General features: G+C 40.3%; 1 protein-coding gene and 1 non-coding gene across 5 annotated transcripts in view; one reads left to right on the top strand and one right to left on the bottom strand.

Annotated features, from left to right (window-relative positions):
- The window catches only part of IGF2BP3 (insulin like growth factor 2 mRNA binding protein 3), a 147488-nt gene that overhangs the window by 23302 nt on the left and 104900 nt on the right, over nucleotides 1-19286 (top strand). The window lies entirely within an intron of this gene.
- LOC123387090 lies at nucleotides 18721-18828 on the bottom strand. Its single transcript, XR_006601452.1, has one exon. It is a non-coding gene; the product is annotated as a U6 spliceosomal RNA (small nuclear RNA).

The raw sequence follows: 19286 nt of genomic DNA, 5'->3' as shown, positions 1-19286 counted from the left end.
TGAAAATGGGGTGCCTGGGTGGCTCAGTCAGTTAAGCAGCTGCCATTAGCTCACATTCCTGGGATTGAGCCCCGTGTGGAGCTCCCTCCCTGCTCAGCAGAGAGCCTGCTTCTCTCTCTCTCATGCCTGCAGCCTCTTTCTCTTTTTCTGTCAAATAAAGAAATAAAATATTAAAAAAAATAGGGACGCCAGGATGGCTTAGCGGTTGAGCGTCAGCCTGCAGCTCAGGTCATGATCTCAGGGCCCTAGGATGGAGCCCCACATCTGCCTCCCTGCTCAACAGGGAGACTTATCAAATGAATAGATAAAAATCTTAAAAAATAATAATAAAAATTTCTTTAAAAATTTCTTTGGGGCACCTGGGTGGCACAGTGGGTTAAGCCTCTGCCTTCAGCTTGGGTCATGATCTCAGGGTCCTGGGATCGAGCCCCGCATGGGGCTCTCTGCTCAGCAGGGAGCCTGCTTCCCCCCTCTCTCTGCTTGCCTCTCTGCCTGCTTGTGATCTCTCTCTCTCTCTCTGTCTGTCAAATGAATAAATAAAATATTAATACACACACACACACACACACACACACACACACACACTTTTCTTGGGTACCTGGGTGACTTGGTTGAGCTCTGCCTTCAGCTCAGGTCATGATTCCAGGATCCTGGGCTTGAGCCCTGGTCGTGTTCCCTGCTCAGAAACTGCTGCTTCCAATCCCACTCCCCCTGCTTGTGTTCCCTCTCTTCCTGTCTCTCTGTCAAATAAATAAATAAAATTAATATTTTAGAAAATTTTAAAAAGTTGTTTTAGAAAATTTTAGAAAGAGTTGGAGGCTTAGCCAGCTAAGCCATGCAGATACCCCTAACAGTATTTAAAATATCTTACTTTAAATGTTTATTTTTCTAATGGTGTTCTTAAAATTGCTTTTTTGGGTTCCCAACCTGCTGTTCTGTTTTTAAAATTAGAATTTTTGTTGAAAAATCTTTCTAAAACAGTCGAGAAAAGACTGAAATTTGATTTGTAAACTTTAAAGAAATAGTTCAGGATTTTAAAGAAAAAAATTTTTTAAAAGATTTTATTTATTTATTTGACAGACAGAGATCATAAGTAGGCAGAGAAGCAGGCAGAGAGAAGGAAGCAGACTCCCCGCTGAGCAGAGAACCCTACACGGGGCTCGATCCCAGGACCCTGGGATCATGACCTGAGCTGAAGGCAGAGGCTTTAACCCACCGAGCCACCAAGTCACCCCAGAAATTTTTTTTAATAGATTTTATTTAATTGAGAGTGCTTGAGCATGAGTGGGGTAGAGGGGAAGAGGGAGAAGCAGACTTCCCACTGAGCAGGGAGCCTAAGGTGGGGATCATCCCAGAACCTGGAGATCATGACCCAAGCCAAAGGCAGATGCTTAACCAACTGAGCCACCCAGGTGCCACTTTTTTCTTTTTTTTTTTTCTTTTTTTTAAAGATTTTAAGTGATCTCTACACTTAACATGGAACTTGAACTCAGCCCTGAGAGATCAAGGGTCAACACTGAGCCAGCTAGGCACCTCTATTTTTAGCTTTTAAGCTGTTAACAGAAATGATATAAAGTGAAATTTACATTAATTAATTTTTAAGAAATGAAATCTAGTGTGATTTCGTTCCAGGTAGAAATTTAAAACATTTAGTTTACATCGGTCTGGCTGATTCTGAATTTATAGACTTGTTTCAAGTGATAACTTTTATATAAACTACATAATTAAATGTTATTAAATGTAATGAAATTACAGCTAGTAATTTGATGCTGTGTAATATATCTGATTAGTTATGTGTCTTCAACTTAAACAAGTTTATTTTATTTATTTATTTATTTATTTTTCAAGATTTTATTTATTTATTTGTCAGAGGGACAGCGAGCGAGATCGAGCACAGGCAGACAGGGAGGCAGGCAGAGTCAGAGGGAGAAGCAGGCTCCCTGCGGAGCAAGGAGCCCGATGTGGGACTCGATCCCAGGATGCTGGGATCATGACCTGAGCCAAAGGCAGCCGCTTAACCAACTGAGCCACCCAGGCATCCCAAACAAGTTTATTTTAAAAATAACACTGTTTATACTGTTAAAATACATAGATCTGACATTTGAGGTTCGGTTGTGTTTGATTTATTTGTGTGAATGTTTAACTTTTTCAGAGTAAGTTCTAAATTTTATAATAGTGCAGGGCTCCTGGCTGGGTCATTGAGTAGAGTGTGCAACTCTTGATCCTCAGGGTCATGAGTTGGAGCCCCACAGGGGTAGAGATTATATTTAAAAAATTTATTTTGGTGGCTCAGACCTCTGGCTCCTTATTGCCTCTCATGATCTCAGAGTTGAGGAATCCAGCCCTGCACTGGCCTTGGACTCAATGGGGAGTCTACTTTGGGATTCTTTCTCTTCCACTCCCTCTACTGCCCCTCAATAATAAATTAATCTTAAAAAAATTTTTTTATAACAGTGCAATCTTAAAAATGTTAAATTTTACTAAAATGTTAAAATCTTACTAAAATGCTTTCTAATGGCTTGGTTCATCATAAAATTTTGGTAACTAGTTTTAATTTGATTTAAATAGTGCTATCCTTCATCTAAATTTCTCAGTAGGCTAAGGTGGATGTTTTTATAAAATAACCTCAAAATACCTAAAACCTAAAATAGATACTTAAATTTTTAAAGAAGATTTTGTTCTTTTATAGTAATCTCTATACCAAACATGGGGCTCAAACTTAGAATCCCAAGATTGAGAGTCCCATGCTCTTCTGACTGAACCAGCCAGATACTGCAGGACTGAAACTTTTTTTTTTTTTTTTAAAGATTTTATTTATTTATTTGACAGAGAGAGAGATCACAAGTCGGCGGAGAGTCAGGCAGAGAGAGAGAGAGAGAAGCAGGCTCCCGCTGAGCAGAGAGCCCGATGCGGGGCTCGATCCCAGGACATTGAGATCATGACCTGAGCCGAAGGCAGCGGCTTAATCCACTGAGCCACCCAGGCACCCCAGGACTGAAACTTTTGATTAACTTTGAAACCTTATATAACTTCTTGAAATCTGGGGTTGGTCTCAGCAAAGTTTGAGTATGTATTAATTTTTGTTACTCCAGTAATGAAGCAAACACAAAAATGGCGAATTAATAATTTCAAAAATAATAGTTCTTCATTATTAGAACAAAACTTTAAAATTCCCAAGATGCCATGAATCTATAGCCAACTGATAATAAATCTGTTTCAAGAGACTGTTTTAAAGCTATTGGTATTTGCAGTTTGACTTCTTGGCTTATTTGCAGTTCGATTTTTCTTTCATCTTAACTATTGAGCCAGTGATAACCCATATGCCCAGGTGGTAGGAAGACAGAAAAGCATTATTTTCTCTTTTGAAGGACAAAGACTAACATTTTATGGTAATTTTATTCAGTTAAAACAGATTTATACAAAACGTGCATTAGCTTCTTTTTAGCGGTTGTCTTAATTGGTAGTAACTTTAAATGCAGTGCTGCACTTAATCTTTCAGACTGATCATTTACAGTTTCTGGAGGAGGTGGGAGCTGTTAAGATTCTGTAGTCTTTTCTGTCTGTAGAATTTTAAGATGCCTGTGTGTTATAAGTAAATTAGATTTGGTTGTTTGGTTGTTTTGATCCTATTTGTTTGGTCTCCTAACTGTCAAGACTCTGAATTTACAGGCTTTTAAAGAGATAAACCAAATTACAAGATAGCATTTTTTTCTGTTGCTTTCTCTTCTTGTATCAAAGTGAAAATAGAATTGTGATAGTTTCTGGTTTCCCACTTTCTATATTTAAAGCCTTCCCAGGTCCTGAAATACTTAAGTTCTAAACATAGGAGTAAATAAATACTTAAAGGCTGTCCCAACAGATAAATCTGTATGGAAAGGAATCTGAGTCCTATATATTTGTAAATGACATCGTAGTCTCAAATTTAAGATGAGTTCTGGTTTTAATCATCAGTATAGTATGCTAAATGTAAGTGTATGTAAGACCTCTTTGAAACTCTTTTTAACTCCGAAAAAAAAGTTAAAACTTTGACTTAGGTCCTTTCCCAGCCCTTCAGAAGCCTGGGTGAGAATTAAAATGACCTGGTAAAGTAGACAAATGGTGATTAAGGGTGTGTTTGTGTGCTGCCCCCTGGTGGACGGCCTGTTCTGATTTACATTTTGCATTTGTCTCTACCAGTCTGTCTTAAGGCAATTAATTAAAGTGCTTTACCACTTAACACGTTCTTAAGTGTCTTGAAAATGCATAAGCTTTTTTTCCCCCCTAAGATTTTATTCATTTATTTGACAGAGACCGAGAGAGAGGGAACACAAGCAGGGGGAGTGGGAGAGGGAGAAGCAGGCTTCCTGCTGAGCAGGGAGCCCGATACCCAGCTTAGGGCTCCATCCCAGGACCCTGGGATCATGACCTGACCCAAAGGCAGACACTTGATTACTGAACCACCCAGGTGCCCCGAAAATGTATAAGCTTTTATTCCAACGTCTTTATAAGGTGTTAAAGTTTAAAGCCCAGCCCACTAAAATTTTAATGCCCTGTACAGATTGTTAATGACAGATTTAGTTTGTGATAGTTTTTCTAACAGTAAAGCTAAGGATTAGAACAAATATTTAGGAAAGGGCTGGACGGCAGGATAGAAAGGACCATTTTAAACTCTTGGTGTCATTATTATAGAGAATGCCTGAGGGCAGGTAGATGTGCTGTGGGTACACTTGAGGCTATGTACTGTATGTACTGTGCAAAGGTGAGAGCCTTGTATAGTTGTATACCTTTGGTGCTCAGTGCCCCACCTCATTTTGGCTTATGCTAAACTTTTTGGCTAGTTACATTAACATGGTAAAGAAGACTGAGAGTTTCTTCCTTTGAGAGCCTGTCTTTGAGAGCCTGTCATTCATGGTTTTAGAGATGTGAGTCATAGATAGTGTGTGTTTGGGTATAATTTTACTGATTATTATTATTTTTTTTTTTAGATTTTATTTATTTATTTGACAGAGAGAGATCACAAGTAGGCAGAGAGGCAGGCAGAGAGAGAGAGGAGGAAGCAGGCTCAGAGCCTGATGCGGGACTCGATCCCAGCACCCTGAGATCATGACCTGAGCCGAAGGCAGTGGCTTAACGCACTGAGCCACCCAGGCGCCCCTGATTTTTTTTTAATTATTATTATTTTAAGTAATCTCTGTGCCTGACTTGAGGCTTGAACTCAGGACCTCGGGATCAAGAATTGTGTGCTCCACCAACTGAGCCAACCCAGGTGCCCCAATCAAACGGATTATAAGCATGATACTATCTTTTTTTTTTTTTAAGATTTTATTTATTTATTTGACAGACAGAGATCACAAGTAGGCAGAGAGGCAGGCAGAGAGAGAGAGAGGAGGAAGCAGGCTCCCTGCTGAGCAGAGAGCCCAAAGTGGGGCTCTATCCCAGGACCCTGGGATCATGACCTGAGCTGAAGGCAGAGGCTTTAACCCACTGAGCCACCCAGGTGCCCCATGATACTACCTTTTAGATTGTGTTGACTGAGCCAGCCAGGCACCCATGATAGGCAGTTTTAACATGTCCCCTTCTAAACACTGCAGAAAGTGGAGCTGTTGCATTTTCTAGCATCTGGATTCTTTAAGTTTATTTAGATTTTACCATCGCTGCTTGGAAATTTGTCACCTCCCCCCCCCCCCAGATTGTAATTGGATGTAAGAGTATAATTTGGAAATGTGAAATATAGTTACTGAAGTCCTAAAGAAAAAACACAGATTATCATAAAGCTTTTTTTTTTTAAGTTTTATTTAAGTAATCTCTGCACCCAAAGTGGGGTTCAAAGAGTTGCGTGCTCTTCCAACTGAGCCAGCCAGTGCCCCTTTTATAAAGCTTTCTTAATTAAAAGGCTAATGCCTAATACTTCTAAGATTATTTTACTAAACAGCTGTTACATCTAAGCATATTTGGCTCTTGAAAGGACTTCCTAGTAGAAGAGAACTTCATGAAATATATGCATTGGGTATTTTATTGTCAGAGTTATTTGTCTTATTCATGTCTCATAAGCTCCTGGGTGAAGCTGGATATTTTGGTTACTTTGAAATGATCCACTCTGTTTTGATGTGACTTCTTTGATGATCCTCTATGAGATATGGATATAAACTAGCTAATTTCAGGGGTGCCTGGGTGGCTCAGTGGGTTAAGCCTCTGCCTTCGGCTCAGGTCATGATCTCGGGGTCCTGGGATGGAGACCCCTGTTAGGCTCTTTGCTCAGCAGGGAGCCTGCTTCCCCCCTCTCTCTGCCTGCCTTTCTGTCTTCTTGTGATCTCTCTCTGTGTCAAATAAATAAATAAATAAATAACAATCTTAAAAAAACAAAACTAAATAATTTCTAGAATTTTCTCCAGGAGATTGGGATTGATACTATAATTATATTGGACTGTTTTCTTGAACATCTGAGTAAATGGTTTTTTTTCTTACATAAAAGTCAAATAATAGGCACTTACAGTTAAGATAGAAATAGCGTGGAAATTGGAATGAGAAGTTTGAATTTGGATTTTCATTTACCTGCTTTTGACTTTGGTTAAAAGAATCTCATGAGGGCGCCTGGGTGGCTCAGTGGGTTAAGCCGATGCCTTCGGCTCAGGTCATGATCTCAGGGTCCTGGGATCGAGGCCCGCATTGGGCTCTCTGCTCAGCGGGGAGCCTGCTTCCCTCTCTCTCTCTCTCTTTGCCTGCCTCTCTGTCTACTTGTGATCTCTCTCTGTCAAATAAATAAATAAATAATCTTTAAAAAAAAAAAGAATCTCATGAGACTGTTTCCTTAATCTATGTAGTGGGAATATTAATGCCTACTTGGCTTGGTTGTTGGTGAAAGGCCACAGCGAAAATACATTTCAAGTGCCTGGCATGATCTTTTGCCCTTTAGAAGTCACTGAATAAATGATAACTCTTATTTTAATTCTCAGGATCACTGAAATTTAAAAACTGATTAAATTGTAATTGTGGCAGAAATAATCTGAAAATGATTACTCTCCCTGGATGTTGCTGACTTTAATATTAATACCAGTAGAAAATGCAACTTTTCATTGCAGCATCTTTTGTTGTATAAATGCAAGTTGTATAGAATTGTTGGACCATGTAACAAAGAATTCTTTTTGTTTATTTTTTAAAAATTTTATTTGAGAGAGCATGTACACTGTGTACATGAACAGGGGAAGGGGCAGAGGGAGAAGCAGGCTCCTAGGCACCCCCAAAGAATTCTTTTTAAATGAATGATACAAATAATTTCATTAATATACATTGTTACAAGAAAGTTTTTTGTGAATATTCCATATTTGAAGTTACATTGTAGTTATTATAGCAAAAGGAATCTTGTGCTATCTACCCCAGGCAAGAGACTGTTGTCTAAAGCAATCTGAAGGGGCGCCTGGGTGGCTCAGTCAGGTAAGCATCTGCCTTTGACTCAGGTCATGATCCTGGAGTTCTGGAATATGAGATCCACATCAGGGAGTCTGCCTCTCCCTCTGCCCTTCACCCTGCTCTTCACCCTGCTCCTGCTCACTCTCTTTCTCTCAAATAAATGGGTAGAATCTTTAAAAATAAATAAAGCAATCTTAGGACCTTTTAGTGTTTCTGCAGTAGAGGAAATGCGGATGTGATTGAAGGTTATGTGAGTGAAAAGTACTTAGGCTTCTTCACTATCAGACAATTTAGATAAACTTAAATCCTATTTTTCTTCTGAAACTTCCTTTCTCATGTGATAAGTCCTAACAACCCCAGGGCTGGATTTTGATGGAATTTGTCATTTGTGAAGATGGTGACTTCTAAATACTAGAGAGCAAAAAAATGGGGAAATTTCAAAAGTACTAGAGTACAGATGATAATCCAATTTTAACATTTTATATAAACAAGCAAATAAAATAAGCAAACAACTGTTAATTGCTCACAAGACAATCAGTATGAAAATTCTCAGTTTCACATAAGTCAAGACTTCCTGGGGTGCCTGGGTTGACTGAGTCAATTAACTGTCTGACTCGACTTCAGTTCAAATCATGATCAGCCAGGAATCTGCTTCTATTCCTCTCCCTCTCCCACTGACTCTCCTCCAAGTCACACCCTCTGTCTCTCTCCGTCTCAAATAAATTTTAAAAAGTAGTAATTATGTCTTTAAGAATTCTTATGTATCAAGAAAACAAAGAAGGTAGATAAGTTTGGTTCAAACATCTTGGTCTAACATACCTTGTACCTAGGCAACCCAACTCTTGCTTTTCCCTAAGATAGAACCATAAATCATATACAACCCACGTGGATTGTATAACTCTACTTCTTAGAAACAAGGCATCTATACTTTTCTTTCTTCAGACTTTCAGTGGGATAATTGTAGTTTCTAGAGTTCATGAGTTGTGATAGAACTTAATGGTAAATATCAACCTTTCCACTTAAAAAATAAAAATAAAACAACCCCCTTCCCCCAACAACAAAACCAAACTCCATGAATTTTGGATTGTCTTTAGGTAAGAACCACATCTAGTTAGTAGTAGCTTAAAAAGCATTAATGTGGGGCACCTGGGTGGCTCAGTGGGTTAAGCTCCTGCCTTTGGCTCGGGTCCTGATCCCAGGATTGAACCCCAAATCGGGTTCTCTGCTCAGTGGGGAGCCTGCTTCCCTTCATCTCTCTCTGCCTACTTGTGATCTTTGTCTGTCAAATAAATAAATAAAAATCTTAAAAAAAAAAAAGCATTAATGTAGGGGTGCCTGGGTGGCTCAGTGGGTTAAGCCTCTGCCTTTGGCTCAGGTCATGATCCCCGGGTCCTGGGATTGAGCCCCGCATCGGACTCTCTGCTCAGTAGGGAGCCTGCTTCCCTTCCTCTCTCTGCCTGCCTCTCTGCCTACTTGTGGTCTCTCTCTCTGTCAAATAAATCTTTAAAAAAAAAATTAATGTAGAGATACCCCTATATTCAAAACAGAGCACTTCTAAAAATTTAGTCACCTTGGCTTAGTCAGTGGATCCATGTGGCTTCTTCATCTGGGGTCTTGATTTCGTGTTCCACATTGAGGATAGAGTGTACTTAAAAAAGTAATTTAGTCACTTTAAAATACTTCTTCTTGGAGGTACAATTATAATTTTCTTAGTGATGGTGAATTTTAAGGGAGAATAATTATTTCCTACGAAGCTTTTTTCCTTGATTTTAAAATTCCATTGAAAGCAAATAAAATTTGATTAGTTAGTTTTGTCTTTGAATGTCAGGTTTTAAACAGCTCTCTCTGTCCAGCTGGAAGATGTGACCTGTATATGTATGCAATGTTAACTTTTCTAGTAGCCACAGTAGGAAATAAAAAGTAACAGATAAAAGTAATAGTAGTACTTTATACAATTCAATATATCTAAAATTTTAATCTTTTAACTTGTGATCAGTATTAAGTTGTTGAGAAATCTTTTTTTTTAAGATTGTGTTTATTTTAGAGTGAACACAAGAAGGGGGAGGAGCAGAGGGAAAGTGACAGACTCCGCCCTGAGCACAGACCCTGATATAGGGCTTGATCCCATGACTCCAGGATCATGACCTGAGCTGAAATCAAGTGGACACTTAACTAACTGAGCCATCCCGGCACCCCATTTGAGAGATTTTATACTTTTTTGGCATGAAGTCTTCAATATCTGTTAAATTTTAATACTCCCAGAACAAATCAATTCAGACTGGACTGGCCACATTTCCAGCCTCATGCAGCTAGTGGTTATTCCATTGGACAGAATTGTTTTAATTCAGACAGCTTTTAAAATCACTTTTTAAAAATGAGTCTTGCTGGAAAAAATGTATCGGTATTTATAAAATTAACTGGAAAAGTATGGGAATGAGTAATTTGCTTTTTGTTGGGGGGAATGTTTAATTTTCAGTGTGACTCAAACATATTAGACATTTTGTATCTGAGTATTTCCTTATGATCTCCTTAATTTTCAAGGAAGATATGTGTAATTTGGTATATTGTGTTAATGCTGTACTTTTGAGTTTTCCAGGTAGTGAGCTTTTTATTTAAATAGTAACTCCCTAATGTTCAACTGCGTGTGTTTCTGTGGCTGGTTGAAATACTGGCGGTGACTTTTTTGTTTAAAGTTAAGTTTCAGATTCAGATTGAAGACTACAGAAATCTTTACTCAGGAATTTGTGCCCTATTAAGTCAACCATTTTAGAACACTGTTCTGGGGGCTCCATCGTTAAGCATCTGCCTTCAGCACAAGTCATGATCTCAGGGTCCTGGGATCGAGTTCTGCATCTGGCCCCCTGTTTGGCGGGAAGCCTGCTTCTCCCTCTCCCTCTTCTCCTGCTTGTGTTGTCTCTCTCTGTGTGTCTCTCTGTCCAGGAAATAAATAAAATCTTAAGAAAACAACAACAGCAAACACTGTTCTGTTGTATTGCCTTGCACTTTATCCTAAGGAAGTGTAAGGATTTTGACTATATTCCTTCATTGATGGGACATTGTCTCCTACAAGAGAGGTAGGAGTGTATCTAGCTAGCAAACATTAGTAATAGGAACAGCACACAGAAAAACATTTAGCCTTTCTTGGACTCTACCAGCCTATACCCTTGGCTTTGGTCAAGTTTTCATCCATACAGTTATGGCTGTGAGACTATAATACATAGATGAAGATAGGGTGTGCAACTTTAAAACATAAGTACACTTGTTTTATTTAAGGGGACTGCAACACGATGTGGTTCCCATGGGAATCTGGGAGTTAGGAGATGACGAAAGAAAACGCTTAAGATTTTCACTTGTGACTTTTATTCATTTATTCCTTATTTAAACAATATAGCTTAAATTGCTCATTATGAGCCAGGCAATTTGCTAAGCACTTGTTTATACAATAGTGAATAAGATAGAAATAATTTAGCCCTCACGGGACTTGACCTGTAAAATAGACATTAGTGGTCCCCAGACTTAAGTGTGTGTGAAACCATATTTCTCCAGCCCACCTCAGAGAGATTCTGATTTAGGAGGTCTGCACTGGGACTCCGAAATTCTCATTTTATTTTATTTTTATTTATTTATTTTAAAAAGATTTTATTTATTTATTTGACAGACAGAGATCACAAGTAGGCAGAGAGGCAGGCAGAGAGAGAGAGGAGGACGCAGGCTCCATGCTGAGCAGAGAGCCCGATGTGGGGCTCGAGCTCAGGACCCTGAGACCATGACCTGAGCCTAAGTTCCATCTCAGGACCCTGAGACCATGACCTGAGCCTAAAGCAGGGGCTTAACTCACTGAGCCACCCAGGCGCCCGTTGTTTTTGTTTTGTTTTTAAAAGATTTTATTTATTTGACAGAGATCACAAGTAGGCAGAGAGAGAGGAGGAAGCAGGCTCCCTGCAGAGCAGAGAGCCCGATGGGGGACTCGATCCCAGGACCCTGAGATCATGACCTGAGCCGAAGGCAGCGGCTTAACCCACTGAGCCACCCAGGCGCCCTGTTTTTTTTTTTTTTTTTTTTTTAAACAGTACTTGTGGGGCGCCTGGGTGGCTCAGTGAGTTAAGCCGCTGCCTTTGGCTCAGGTCATGATCTCAGGGTCCTGGGATCGAGTCCCCCATCGGGCTCTCTGCTCTGCAGGGAGCCTGCTTCCTCCTCTCTCTCTCTCTCTCTCTCTCCCTCTCTCTCTCTCTCTGCCTGCCTCTTTGCCTACTTGTGATCTCTGTCAAATAAATAAAACCTTTAAAAAAAAAAAAAAACAAAAACAGTACTTGTGACCCTTGTCAATCCAAAAAATGGGATTCAGTTTTTAAGTTGTTTTTAAAGATTTCATTAATTTTTAAAAATTTTTGTTTTCATTAAATTTTTTTTTAAAAGATACTTTTTTATTTATTTGACAGAGAGAGACACAGCAAGAGAGAGGGAACACAAGCAGTGGGAGTGGGAGAGGGAGAAGCAGGTTTCCCGCTGAGCAGAGGGCCCGATGCGGGGCTCCATCCCAGGATCCTGGGATCATGACCTGAACCGAAGGCAGATGTTTAATGACTCAGCCACCCAGGTGCCCCATTTCATCAATTTATCTGACAGAGCAAATGAGAGTACAATTAGGGGGAAGCAAAATAGGGAGATGCAGACTCCCTGCTAAGCAGAGAGCCCTGTGCAGGACTTGATCCCAGGATCAAAGTCAGGCTTTTTTAACTGAGTCATGCAGGCACCCCTTTAACGGATTCTTAGTTCTACTTGATTTACTCCTAAATTTTCATGTTGCTCCCTCCTTTCTGTTTTTACTGACACTTCTTTAAGACTGCCCTAAAATGTCTGTTTCTTCTGCTAGACTGTAAAATCTGGCGGAGAGAGCACTGATGTTACAGAGTTAGTTAGAACTGTTGAAATTTAGAACTGGTTTCTCTTGCTTTATCTTGGGTTCTATACTTCAGGTTGGAAATAAGGCTGATTTCCCCCTCAACAATAAGGAAGTTTTATTTTATTTGTAAAACAAAACCAACAAATCAAAAGCCACCTGTGATTCTTCCAGCCAGAGTGTGTAATGGTCCCTTTTACTTGGGTTTCTGGGTGCTTCGTAGTTTTCTCTATTTACAAATTTAAGGCTAGGTCTTTGAGCATGCTACAGCTTTATATGAGGAAACATAAGAGAATCCTTCATAGACCTGTATCTCTGGGGCATATAATACATTATATGTTAATAAAAACAAATAAAAAGAATCCTTGAGTTAGAGGCTTTGGTAAGAGACTGTCAAGTCAGTGATGAGGCAAGGTTAATGCTGGTTGCTACTTTTAACCTGCGATGTGTATTAAACTCTTTAAAACTTGAGATAGACCTTTAAAAAGTCTACTTCTTTAAAAAAAATCTTAATTCATAACTGTATAAAATAAAATTATATATATATATCACATTGAATGCTATTATTATTATTTTTTTAAAGATTTTATTTATTTATTTGACAGAGATCACAAGTAGGCAGAGAAGCAGGCAGAGGGAGAGGAGGAAGCTGGCTCCCTGCTGAGCAGAGAGCCTGATGCGGGCTCGATCCCCGCCAGGATCCTGGGATCATGACCTGAGCTGAAGGCAGAGGCCCTAACCCACTGAGCCACCCAGGCGCCCCTGAATGCTATTATTAATATAAGTAATTAGCAATATTAAATTTGGCCAGGTTGAACAAATTCCTTTTAGGGTTGAATTGGTTGGCCCAGCTGGAGTGATAGTGTGCGGTTGGTACAGAGTGCCTCCAAGTGGTGGGTCAAAGAGGCCACACTGTACTGCTCTAAACCTACAGGCTTGGCTTCTTTTTGGAAAATGACTGGTCCAAACGTGGACCGTGTATCCCACTTCGTTGCCTAAAGAAACAAGGCGGAGGGAAACCTGTTACAAGGTACACTTGGTTTTTCTCTTCCCGCCTTCTGGTGTTAGCCTGTTAGATTGTCATAGTCTTACTATGAAGTGAGAAATCAGTGAATTCCTTAATTTGTATAAGTGTTGGTAGAAAGAAGGGAGTGCAACAGAGCCTTTTGGGGGAAGTAAGATGAACAAAATGTACATTCAGGATTTGTAGGTCATTTGGACAGAATGTTGCAAGTTTAATACATTTTTATTTCTTGCATTAGGACTTACCTGTGAAATGTCTGGCTTCCTAAATGCCTGGGTGCCTGTGTATGCAGTTGTCCTGCTATCTTGAGGCAGTTGAGTTATGTTTTTAGCACTGCTGTCTTCCTTGTTATAATATGTAACTTTGTCCATTTAATGTCAGTATTGAGTCTTGATATGTAATGATCATTGTTTGGTTAAAGCAGTGGGATAAAGTGAAGATTTTGCATAGGGTTAGCCTATATTTGACCTTGAGAATGTAATAAAAATTACATCCTTTTAATCTTTCTGAAATCATTCGATATGGTTACATTGTTGGTTGGATTATAAGTGAAATCAGTGATTGAATATAGTGTAGTTAAGAGAGTAGTCTCTGGAGCCAGAAAGTGTGGGGATTGGTACTGATCCTGCTACACTTGAGCGGTTAGTATTTGGGCAGGTTAAACTTAGGCTTTGTTTCCTAATCGATAAAGTGCTGACTGTGAAGATTGAGTGAGATAGACACTGTCTTAGGCAGTGTGGCTGCTATCGCAAAGTACCACAGACAGGGTAGTTTAAACAGCAGACATTTATTTCTTAAGCACCTTTCTGGAGGCTGGGAAGTCCAAGATCAAAGTGCAGTCAGATGCTTCGGTTCTTGGTGTAAGAGCCCTTTCTTCGTGGCCTGTGGAGAGATGCCTTCTTGCCTTGGTGCCGTGGCTCACATGGCTTCACCTCAGCATGTACCAGTGAAAGAGCCGTGGTCTGTCTTCTCACAAAGATAGTGATCCTGGGGTGCCTGGCTGGCTTAGTAGAGTATGCACCTCTTGATCTTGGGGCTGTGAGTTGGAGCCCCATGTTCAGCATAGAGATTGCTCTAAAAAAACTCTTCAAGAAAAAAAAAAAAGATAGTAATCCTCTGGGGACTTCATCCTCATGACATCATCTAACTAAGCCTGAGTATTTTCCCAAAGGCCCAGCTTTGTAATACCGTCATGTTGGAGGTTAGGGCTGTAATGTAGGAATTTGGGGAGGCTTGGGGGACACAAGCATTCCATCTGTAACAGCATTTCCTTGTTTATATTCTTAGCTGCTATCAAACTTTACAGTGAAGTAAAGACACAAATAAGAAAGACACTTGGCAACAACCTAGTAATCTGAAATTTGAATTGGAAATAATCTGCGAGAATACATGGTTTATTTCTCTTGGAAACAAAATGCCTGTTTTCCAGCTGTGGCCTAAGAGCAATGAGCAACTTAATGAGCACTCTAGTGACTAGATTGTGTCTCTGTGTATTATTTCTGACTAATAATAAGGACTAGCGGTTTATGTAGAAAAAGCTGATTGTAGAGGGACTAGGAGATGTACCAGTTGAACCCGGATTATCATGCCATAACAGAAAGCAGAGGCGCAGTCAGAGATGACTGGAGTCTTGTCACAAGGTGCCGGAGTGAGTATGACTAGCCAAAGATGGGGCAATTTGAGCATCAGGAGGAATTAATGCAATGGATTGATACACTCCAAATACCCAGGACTCTGTGAATTTATGATGATACAGAAAAGAAATAAACATTTGGTTATCTTAGGACAATGCCAGAGCACCAACTCATTATTCTGAAAAGTTTGAAATAGCCATGTCTTTGAACTCCTGGGAGAAGAGATGGAGATGAAGATTTGCATGAAGCTGATTTATTTTGGACAGGATTCCAGGAAGCAAGAGTGAGGGAATGGGGAGAGTGTAATGGAAAGTCAAGAAAAACCAACGAAAGGTGCTTTACTGAGATTGCCATAAGGAAGGCAGACCTTAGAGGAATGTATAGAATCCCTCCTAGCTGAAGATGGGCATTTATCTGCTGCTTAGTTCCCTTCCCTTGTAAACTGGATTGTCTTGAGGGTTTCATCTCTCCGTTGCTTCCAGACTCCTCCTGTACTCTTCTGAGGCTTTGGAGAAAGCCCTGAGGTAAAACAGAGATGTGTAAGATGTGTGCCTCGGGGTGGAGGGAGGCAGGGCAGCCTCATGGTACATGGGTCTGTCCACTACAGCTGTGGATGCAATCAGAGGTGAGTGAGGGGATGTGATAAAGAGCGCAAAGCCATCTGCAGAAGGGCAAGAATCGAGGATTTATCCTGTCTTCACTGTACTGACTCTGTTCAGAGTATCCAGGTATTCAACAGGGGAAAGTTGTTCTTCATGGAAGAACTCAAGCTGAATAAAGTCACAGAAGACATAAATGAGAAAACCACTTTCAATCCTGAATGAAATAATGGATTTTGGCAGTGATCGTTGGTGATTGCAACATCACAGGAGGATAGCTAGAGACAGATATCTCTTCCTAGAAGCACAAGTCACTTTCTCTTTCTTTCCTTTTTTTTTTTTTTTAATTTTATTTATTTATTTGACAGAGTGTGAGAGAGAGCACAAGCAGGCAGAGGGAGAGGGAGAAGCAGGCACCTTGCCAAGCAAGGAGCCCGACATGGGGTTTGATCCTAGGACCCTGGGATCATGACCTGAGCCGAAGGCAGTTGCCTAACCAACTGAGCCACCCAGGCACCCCCCCCCCTTTTTAAAAAAAGTTTCATTTATTTAATCTTTACTCCCAACATGGGGCTTGAACTCAGGACCCCAAGTTCAAGAGTTGGATGTTCCTCTGACTGAGCCAGCCACGTACCCCCAGTATAAGACACCTCTTGTGGTATATTATTGTCTCTCCCCCAAACAAGCAGCAATAAAAAAAACAAATGGAGGGGTGCCTGGGTGGCTCAGTGGATTAAGCAGCTGCCTTCGGCTCAGGTCATGATCTCAGGGTCCTGGGATCGAGTCCCGCATTGGGCTCTCTGCTCAGCAGGGAGTCTGCTTCTCTCTCTCTCTCTCTGCCTGCCTCTCTGTCTACTTGCGATCTCTCTCTCTGTCAAATAAATAAATAAAATCTTAAAAAAAAAACCACACACACAAATGGAATCTTCAGCTCTAATTACAGAGGGGATGGAGGAGAATATGAAACACCATCATAGGGCTATAATTAGCAAAATCCAGGCAGTGAGGAACTATAGGACAAATGACAGGTTTGCACCCCCCACCCCGTAAGTTGCAAGGGGGGAAAAAAAAAAAGGAAACCATGTAGATTATGAGACTAGAATCATAATCAACCAAATGCAGTATATGGCTGTCTTGGGTTACTGATGGACTTCCCTACTGAGCAGGGAGCCCAGCGTGGGGCCTGATCCCAGGACCCTGGTACCATGACCTGAAAGCAGCCGCTTAACTCAACCAACTGAGCCACCCAGAGTCTCTTTAAGATTCATTTTGAAAGAGCTACAAATATTGATGTACATTCCAGGAGGCAGGCATTTGGGGTGGGAGAGAAGCATGGGTAGCTTTGATTGTCTTGCTCTAATTATTTGGGTAGGTAGATTGGTAGATGTGTAATATTTTTATATTACAAAAGATAAAATGTATATCAAATTCAATATAGTACATAGTTTATTGAAAATGACACAAAAAGGATACTATGGATAAAATCCACAATGAGTAATGATGCAGGATTTGTGACCTTTCCACCAAATAAATGGCAAAAAGAGTGAAGACCTAAGAGAGATCAAGTCCACACATGTCTATCTTTTGGGGGTGTTTTTTGGTTATTTTTAATTTTATTTTTAAAAAAGTTTATTGGACAGAGAGAGACACAGCTAGAGAGGGAACACAAGCAGGGGGAATGGGAGAGGGAGAAGCAGACCTCTCACTGAGCAGGGAGCCTGATCTGTGGCTCTATCCTAGGACTTTGGGATCCTGACCTCAGCTGAAGGCAGATGCTTAAGGACTGAGCCACCCAGGTCCTCCTTGTTTTGTTTTTAAATGTAAGCTCTATGTCCAGGGTGGGGCCTGAACTCCCAAAGCCAAGATCACAAGAAGGAAGCTCTACTGACTGAGCCACCCAGGCTCTCCTTCTTAGTACCTTGATAGGAATAAACCAGTTGTACAAGGATATTTATTGAGAAGTTGGAAATAGAATAGATATCTGATACCAAGGAATTTCTGTAAATCACTCTGAGGAGCAATGATGGTTTTATACTTTCTTTTCCTGTTTAGAGAGAACACATGCTGGTGCTGTTCTCAGTCTTAAGAGCCGTAGGAAAATCATTGGAAATGCTAGTAGTTTCTGATTGGCAGATCTGTGAGTCTTGTGTTTTTCTCCCCCAAGTGTAGATTGTAACAAATTTTAATGTAACTCTCAGTGGCGTGCTTCTTAGGTGCCAAGCACTGTTCAGGTTCTGAGCACAACAGAGAATGAGGTGGCCTAATTAATTAGTTTTTGTGCTACGGTGTGTAATCCTGATGTTACTTAGGTGTACTTTAGGTGGAATAGAACACCAGCTCACTTTGCTGAGAGTTAAACTGAATTTGAGTAATTATATAATCATGTGGTAGAAATATGTTCGTATTGATTTTCTCGATTCTTAACTATTTAGAATCAAAGCTAAATATAACCTAATTTTAAAAGCTGGGATGGGAGATCAGTAAAGCAGGTAATAGTCTTTTTTTCTTTTTTTAAATATGAATGAACTTGATTTACTTCTATCATTTTTTCTTAATAGAATTTAAACTTGTTTTATTTATTTGTTTAAAGTAATCTCTAGGGACCTCTGGGTGGCTGAGTGGGTTAAGCCTCTGCTTTCAGCTCAGGTCATGATCTCAGGGTCCTGGCATCTTGCTTTCAGCTAGGAAGGGGCCTGCCCCCCCCCCCATTTGTGATCTCTCTGTCAAATAAATAAATAAAATCTTTAAAAAAAAAAGATTAAAGTAATCTCTACACAATGTGGGGCTCAAACTCCTGACCTTGGGATGCAGAGTCACACAGTCTGTCACCTGAGCCAGCCAGGCACCCCTGGATTTAATTGTATTATTAGGGAAAATCTAAAAACATAATACTGAGCACGAAAAACAAAAAACCAAGGAAAATTTATATACAATAAACTTATAAAAGTATGGAATACAGGGTGCCTGGGTCACTCAGTCGATTGAGCATCCAGCTCTTGATTTCTGCTCAGGTCATGAATTCAGGGTGGTGAGGCTGAGCCCCACATCATCCTCGCTCTCAGTGGGGAGTCTGCTGGAGGTGCTTGTGCACTCTCTCTCTTCCTCTGCCCCCCTTCCCACTCCTAGGCACACGTGAGCACACAAGCTCTCTCTCTCTCTTCTCTCTCTCAAATTCTTAAAAATATGGAATGCTTCGTGAATTTTGTGTGTCATCCTTGCTCAGGATCTAGGCTGATCTTTTCTGTACTGCTTCAATTTCAGTGGATATACTGTGGAAGGGAGCATGCAGGTAATATAGTGCTTTAGTTGTGCATGGCTAACTCGGTGAGTGCAGCAGAGGGATGGATATTCTCAAGGACTTCTCAGGTCAAAAGTTTGTGTTTATGTGCTGGATGGTCAGAATTCATGCCTTTGCTTGGTTTCTTTTAGTGTTGAGCCTTTTGGCTTTTGGACTGTTGAGGAAGGAGCATGGGGTTAGGAGCAGGGGAGAAACTGCAGAGGTTAAGATAACTTTACTGTACGTGGGAAAGAACAACTCTAGATGTGAAAACACTATATGAAAATAATCCCAATGTTTGTCTAAAATGAAACTTGAGAGAATCAGATAATGGAAATTGGATAGCCATTCAAGGGAAATAATTATTTTGGAGTAACTTCCAATAAGTAAATGGGCGTTGGATGTACATTTTGAAGAATGTGTTGGGAGAACATGGGTAATGGATTACTTCCAATGTACAAAAGAT

Source organism: Mustela putorius, unplaced genomic scaffold, assembly GCF_011764305.1.
Source record: "Mustela putorius furo isolate JIRA1106 unplaced genomic scaffold, ASM1176430v1.1 tig00003845_pilon_pilon_pilon, whole genome shotgun sequence".
NCBI lineage: Eukaryota > Metazoa > Chordata > Mammalia > Carnivora > Mustelidae > Mustela > Mustela putorius.
This window is presented reverse-complemented; position numbering and strand designations above follow the sequence as displayed.